Source organism: Belonocnema kinseyi, chromosome 2 (assembly GCF_010883055.1).
Source record: "Belonocnema kinseyi isolate 2016_QV_RU_SX_M_011 chromosome 2, B_treatae_v1, whole genome shotgun sequence".
NCBI lineage: Eukaryota > Metazoa > Arthropoda > Insecta > Hymenoptera > Cynipidae > Belonocnema > Belonocnema kinseyi.
Window position 1 is genome coordinate 5,070,824 of NC_046658.1, and position 7,727 is coordinate 5,078,550.

The 7,727-nt window shown below is 39.1% G+C and overlaps 1 protein-coding gene across 10 annotated transcripts in view; it reads right to left on the minus strand.

Moving 5' to 3' along the window:
- LOC117167579 (protein kinase C, brain isozyme) overlaps window positions 1-7,727 on the minus strand; it is a 1,572,697-nt gene that overhangs the window by 1,466,718 nt on the left and 98,252 nt on the right. The gene's annotated exons all lie outside the window — the stretch shown is intronic.

Below are 7,727 nucleotides of genomic sequence, written 5' to 3' on the forward strand. Positions count from 1 at the left end.
ATAGAATGCGAAGAGTGGTACAAAATACTAAATGTGGGCATAAAAAAAAAAACAGAAAAAAATCAAACACAAAAAAACTCACGCGGAAAGGAAGAAAATAAAACAGAAATATTTCAAATGAATGAGAAAAGAAACACTAAACACGGCTCGCAAAAGGAACTCAGAAAACTAAACATATAATAAAACTACTTATTTGCTGCTATTATCATACAATAACGTCGAATCACGGTACTCTGCGGAAAAGCTATCGCACGGAACAATAGTCGTGGAAGAACAATTTGGAGAAACGTCTAAATCGTTTAGTTGCTCGAAAGCGTCTGAATTGACCCGTTTACTCGCTGCAGGCAGGCAGCTCAAGTCCCCCTTGCCATCAACTTGGAAATTGGTGAAGAGGCCCCGGGGTTCTGATTGTCTCTCACTGAAAAAAACCGATTTTTTGGCAAGGAGTGGGACAGCCACGACTGCCTCCACCGAACTTCCAAGCATCACGCAAGAATTTAGTAAAAACTAAAATTGGACTTCCGGTTGGGGTATGGAGTTGAGCAAACGTGTGTGAGATCGGTGGAGCTATTGTGGCTAATAAAAAACGGTAATGTGAGAAGGAGTGACCTGGTGAAGTGAGGAAAAAGGAGATGAAGTGTCTGTAATAAGGTGGAAGTGAAGGTGAGGTGAAGGGTACTGTGGAGAAGGTATAAGGAGAAAGTGAAAAATAGGCACGTGCGAGTTTTGAGGTTAGGGTTCAAACCGGAAGGACAAGGAGAAAAGGCGTTGGTGATAGCCGATGAGAGAGAGCGTCAGCTGAGACGAAACGGTAGCTTTCCTACAATAGGAAAGTATATCGGCTATTGGTGAAGGAGAATGCAGCGGAGACGAGGAAAGAAGGAGAAATATCCACTGAGTGATTGGAAGCAGAAAAAATGAGAGACATGAGCTGTCAAACGGAGGAGGAGTACGAGAGCACGTGGAGGAATCCTCCAAGAGCTCTGACAAAGGAAAAGTTAGCGGTGGAGAAGGAAGAAAGAGCAGCAAGAAGGAAAAATCTGAAGGTACTGAGGGTTAGTGGTGACGACTGTGAGGTAGTAAGTGTAGTGGGGAGCTTAGCGGCACACACGCAGAGAGTGGAGAAAGTAGAGCAGTCGTGGAAGATAGACGGTGGTCTGATGCTCAAACTAAAACTTATGGAGAATAAATTACAGATACTGGAGGCAAGGGCGAAATTAAAGAATACAGGGTTGTGGATAGACGAAGACTGGACGGAGAGAGAGGAACTGGTGGAAGAGTGGCTGCGGAGAGAGAAGGGAAGGCTGGAGCAGGCAGGAGTTGATGTAAGAATCAAATACATGAAAGCCAAAGTAGGAGAGACCATCTGGATATGGAACGAGAGGGAAGGCAGAATGGAGGTGGTTCGGCTGGAGGAGAAAGAAGATCACTAGGACGAAGAGAGAGAGAGGAGAAGAAGAGAGTGAGGATGAAGTCTAAAAATGAAAGTGAAAAGCAGAGCAAGGTGTTCGGGTTATGTGAAAAAACATGTGAAAATGCATTGGGATGGATTAGGAAGAAGGGGAGTAAGGTTTCTGCTAAGTGCTAGAAAATATGAAGGGAAAAGGTAGAAAGGGAAAGGACGTTTAGAGACATTAAGCTGTGGGGAATTTTTTTTTGGAAGTTAATGTGAGATAAGGGAGAGCTTGCGTTTGGCAAAAATGTTAGAGGAAAAGAAAAGGTACAGAAAGGTACAGTAGTAGGGTAAATTAGGTTTAATTTAAGCAGAATGTAAGATACTATGTAATGGCTTTATGTTTTGAAGACTCTCAAACCCGTAAAAGGGAGAGAGTATAATAAATACTACTATTACTACTAGTAAAAACTAAAATTCTAATGTATAATTTAAAATAAGAAAATTAATACTTATTTATTATAAGCAATAATTTTAATTTAATAATGATTATTATACAGAATAGAATAATGATTAATCCAAATTGATTAAAAGTTAATACAATTGAAATTGGTTTAAAGGAAATACAATTTTCCATTAGTTTCAACTAAATGGAATATAATTAATTTAAATATGAATTATTCATTGATATAAACAATAATAATTAACTTTTTAAGTTAGATTCGTTTATTAACAATGATATAAAACCAGTAAAAAGTATAATTGTCGAAATTATACTGGTATTCATAATTGATCTTAAAGGCCGTTGAGAATAACAATGATAATTAAAACAATAATTTTCATTATCATTAGTTCAAAGATATTCTTTAAAGATACTATTATTTTCCATTTTATTATATAATTTATTGTCTCAATTATTACTTCCCTATTACTGTTATCTTATTTAAACTTTTACTAGGGTAAACCCGGTTATATATCACAGCCACGGACTAAGTCAAGTGACTGATGGGATTAGAATGTTATAAGTTAATTAAACTAATTTAATTATATGCTCGAAACCTCCTGCGATGATGTTGTAGGTATACAATTACGAGCGGCCACGAGTGTTGCAGGTGCCACTCCACGGATTTTTTAACGCTCACTTCCTGGTGGTCAAGAAAGTTTCTTACAATGCGACAGGTGTATAATAAAACCACCTACTGAGCTGCTGCCAATACCCTACTGACTCCTGAATGTTGAGAATGTTCCGTGCATCTTGCGCTATACTTGTGGATCTTGGCTGTATATGTTGAGTGTAAATTTCGATTAAACGGACAAGCAATATCAATGATGTAGTCTCCTTCACCTTTTTCTTCTCTCGCATCACGATGTCAGGTCAATTGTTGATGTGTAATGTCCGCTACATCATTATGTATGTGCGTATATTCTCTGTAAGCCATTACGCGACAGCTATCATTCGTTGGTATCTACACATAATCGGCACCGGTCAATCACGTCTTTATTTAACAAGTGTTTGCAATACTCGCTGGTGCTGACAACCTTGTCCTGTATCGCAATGACAAATCTTTCCATCTCTGGAGACAGAACACCCTTTATCAGCCAAATATTAGATGCCTCACTATTCACTTCATTTTGATCTAACGTTTTGGGGTGCTCACCATGGATGGCTTTCTGCCTTCATTTAATTTCTCATTCCTTTTTAGTTTCTGCCCTGGTATTCGAGGCTTCATCTGAGGACAAATTTAATTGCCGAGTTTCTGTGGTGCATTCGGCGCTTCGTCATTTCTGTGCGAACAATTCTGTTTAACTTTTCAAGGTCGGTGTAAGACCACTTTATGAACCCGAAGGAGTACGCAAGGACAGGGATGACATATGTCTTGATTGTTCTGATTTTGCTTGCCGAGTTGACAAAAATCTTCATAATCAATCTGAGTCCCGTAGTGAGGGCAGTCGTTAGGCTTGTCTTAACTGTCGTATACTAAATACCCTTAGATTCAAGAATACCCAGATATTTATATGATTCGCCTGCAGTCATTGCGTCGATTTCATTTTCGAACTCCTTCTCTAACTTTGCGGTCCCTAATGTCATTCTGATTAAATGCACTGTTTAACATTTATCTAGTCCGAACTCCATGTGGATATAATTCGAAAACTGCTTTGTGACATCGATCACTTGCTGCTGTTTCTGGGCTGAACTAGCCTAGAGCTTCAGATCATCCATGTAAAGAAGATGGGTCACTTGATGACCATCCTCATTATCATGAATTTTGAACCTATGAGACATGCTGTTTATTGTTTTGCTTAATGGATTCAACGCCAAACAGAACCATAGTGCGCTGAAGGAGTCTCCTTCAAATATATTCGTCGTAAAGCGTATTGATCTAGTCATCATTGGTTGTCCTTGATCAAAATACTTGATTCTTGTACCCCACAGCCTCATCGCATGGCTTAGAATGTCAATAATGCGTGGGCAGATTTTGTAAAGTTTTGAGACTTCAAGCAAATATTCATGCGACACGGTTCTTCTGTAAGAATGTCATTCTCGTCACAATGACAATATACCTTATCTGCAATGATAGCTGTAAGAAATTTATAAATTGTTGCAAGACAGGCTATCGGTCGAAAGTCAGATGGATTATGAGCATCTGGTTTTTTTGGTAGCATATTCGTAGTACCCTGAAGCACAAAGCTTGGCATCAGGTATGCGTGTTCAATGATGTTCTGAAAAAACCATGCCAACGCAAGATGCACACTCGTCAGGTACTTGTACCAAAAGTTGTGCACAATTGACGCACTTCGGTGTCTTGCTGAGTATTTAGCTTTACTCTTAGTTCACGATAGAACCTTCTTTCATCTGTATGAAAGTTTCGATTTTGTTGCCTTCGTGCACTACTTTTCTTGTACTGAAGCAGTCTGGCAGTAAGAACATCAAGTCGCTGGTGTTAATGTCTCGATGTGGCAAGGGTGGATGATTTTAGTAACATGATTTATCAGCTTTCTGGTCCAATTTCTTTTATATATTGAGTTAGTCGACCCAATTTGCACCTTAGTTGGCTGACATCTATATCCAACCTGAACTTCCATGGTGGATCTCAATCCCTTGCTGGGACAAGAGCTGCAGGCCTAGTTTTTTGGCCCAACATTCTAACGGTTACCAAAATTCCTCTCAAGGTGCTGTTATTTTTCTGGGATTTCCCTAGCCACGACAACGTTTCTAATGTCCAAGTTTGGTTCTAATCAATCCGGTACATAATGTTCATTCTCCCTAGCACCTATGCCTTCAGCATCAATCAAGTCTTCGTGGTCTGCGTCTTCCAAAGCGAGTTTATCAATAGGAAGCTGCTGTTCTAGTTCCATTTTGATAGCAGCTATTTCAACAGCCAAAAGCAGTCTGTTTACAGATATTGAGCGATTTTTATCTGCCAGATTCTGCTCATTTCTTTTTGTGGCTAGTTCTGGGTATTCAAGTAAGAAGGGTCTATGATGTTCTCTCCTAACACTTTGCTCACATTTCTGTGCCACAAAACAAAGACGCATAACATCTTTGTTCATATGGTCTGTCCACTTTCGTCGCTTTTTTGGTTGCTGGACCTCTGCTTCTGCCTCTGGTTGTATAAGGCCATCCACCTTTGGAGGATGTGGTGGTGTTGGATCATCAATAGGTTGAGGAAGAACATCAATTAATTCTCCTTGATCGTTTGACGCGGCTTTCTCTAACTGATGTTCATTGCCGTCGTTTTTCCAGGCCAAATAAACCTGTTGCTTAATCTCCATTGCTCGGTCTTTTGTCACGTGTAGATTAGTCCTGATCTCCTTCACCTTAGCGATGAGGTCTCTTAGTGCAACTTTCTGTATATAAGGATACTTTGCAGCAAATGTCGTATTTCTGTCAAGGTGTTTGGCTGCAAATAGCTAACCCTAGCCAAAGCATCATCAGCAGGCACAGTTAAAGTTCCACAGCTTAACGCTATACGCATATGTTCTTGCTGGCCAGCTGTTTAAATAGTGAGTGTGCCTGACCACCTTGCAGCTCACCATCGCCACCATCCCGCATGCTGTGGCCCCCAGCTGTGGCTCCAGTGGCGCCCGGCGACCCTCGGGAAGCAATATGCGTTTCAATATCTTTAATATGCTCTCCATTATTATTTGTATTTTGGTGTTCTGCTTAGTCCCTCTCCTCTTGATTATCAGCCTATTTGGCATCGAAAACCCTGTCAGTAGCGATACTACTACCAACACAGCCATCAAAGTCATGAGAGGAAACCTGAAGCCCTACCGCGACATCAACGCGAGAACATTGTTAGAGAACATATTGTTTATACGAGCGTTGGAGGTGCCACTAGTGACCTTTGGATGTTTTCTTAGAGTTACCATCTGCCAATCCACGGATTTTTATTTGCTCACTTCCTGATGACCAAGAAAGTTTCTTACAATGCGACAGGTGTTTAATAAAACAGCCTTCTGAGCTGCTGCCAATACCCTAATGACTCCTAAATGTTCAAAATGTTGAGTGCATCTTGCGTGCATATTGCTTGTAACCGAAATCACAATGGGATAAATAGGTCTATGATTCACGTCCCTCCATATGGTCTTACCTTCATGGCTTATCTCGCTATACGTGTGGATCTTGGTTGTATAAGTTGACTGTAAATTTCGGATAAGCGTACAATCAAAGTCGATGATGCAGACTCTTTTACCTTTTTTTTCTCGCGTTCCGATGTTAGGTTATTAGGCATTGGAAATTTATTTATAGAAAGGTATCCATTCTTCTAAGAGTCCTAAGTTTAGGGCATATTGTTATTATTATTATTATTTTTACCTTTATTTTGTTGTTATTAACAACTTAACCTACTATTATAAATGCAAGAAAAAAAAATGAATTAGAAAAGAATATAAAAACGTAATGTCATCATATAAAGGAACATAGTTATGATTAGTCGTAAAAATACATTTCAAAAGAGTAAGCAATCCTCAGGTCATTTCATTTGATTTTATTAATTAAAACAAAAGTTCTATAGTATAAGGCCCATTCCAAAGTGCCTGATTATAAAGAGTTTCGATTTGAAAATAAAATTCGACAAACTTGATCAGGGTTTGAAAAAGAAGATTCGAAACCGAAACTTGAGAGCTATTTCCACGCGGCCCATTAGAGTCACGGAGAGGTCGAGGGATCGAAGAGTAAGAGAGTTAGTAAGAAGAAAGAGAGTTGTACATACAAGCGCGTACGGGAAAGAAGAGAGATGGGCTGCGTGATTCCGTTGCGGGGGAGCGTTTTAGCTATGGGCATGACAATTTACAGCGCACGTCATCCTTCGAAATTTCTAAATGATATTTTCTGTGAGTTCTCAATGCTTACGAATTATCGATCCTTGGTGGTTCTCAACTAGGCCGTTGGCTTACAAAATTATACAGTAGGACTCGCCGGATCGAAACGGACTGGCTCTCTACTTTCGATCAGACAGGTGGCCGAAACAAATCTTAGCTACAACTCCTGGCAGTACCGTATCTCAAAATGTACAAGGCCCTAAAATTTGATCGGCCGTTACAGGCACGTCAATTTTCATGCATAGAGCACCGTCAGCATCGAATTCCTTCGCGTAAGGTCTGCTGCGTTTTTACGCGCGTGCGCCTATCTATCATAGTCAGTGGAGAAGTTTACGAGTGGGGACTACTTCACTCCGAGGACTTCGATGCCAAGTGGACCGATGCGCCAGGACCTACTGTACTATATATTATTTCAAAATCGTACTGTATTGCTTTATTCTTTGAATTCTTAGCAAATTAAAAAAATGGGCTACCTTTCAGGACTTTCATTCTGAAATCTTCAAATTGTACCAATATTATTTTAAGGCAATTATACAAGAACGAATAAAAATTGAAAAAGACCTAACACAAAAATTATAAATCGAAACTATATCAAAACTGTTCATGAATATATTTCAGGCCTCAGATAAAGTAATTCAAAAATCGAGCTAAATTAAACAATTTCAAATAAATAACTTTTTTTTAATTTACTTTGATATCGCGCTAAATCAAATTCTTACATAAACTAGCAGGTTTCCGGTTTAAACCAGTAAACGATTTTGCTCTTTTTTTTAAACAGAAAATCGCCTATATGACATAACCTCTCTGAAATGAGAATGCCGGTTTGATTTGACGAGTATAGATTAATCGCCTAGCTTCTTTTTCCTATAGCATATAATAAGCTATAATGAAAAAAGTGATTAATATTTGCAAAAAAAATTGCGATGGTAACTTTCAATCTACTTAAATAAAGAAAATAAGTGCACTTTGGGAAGATATACGTCATTTTAACTCGATGAAGTTTCAGATA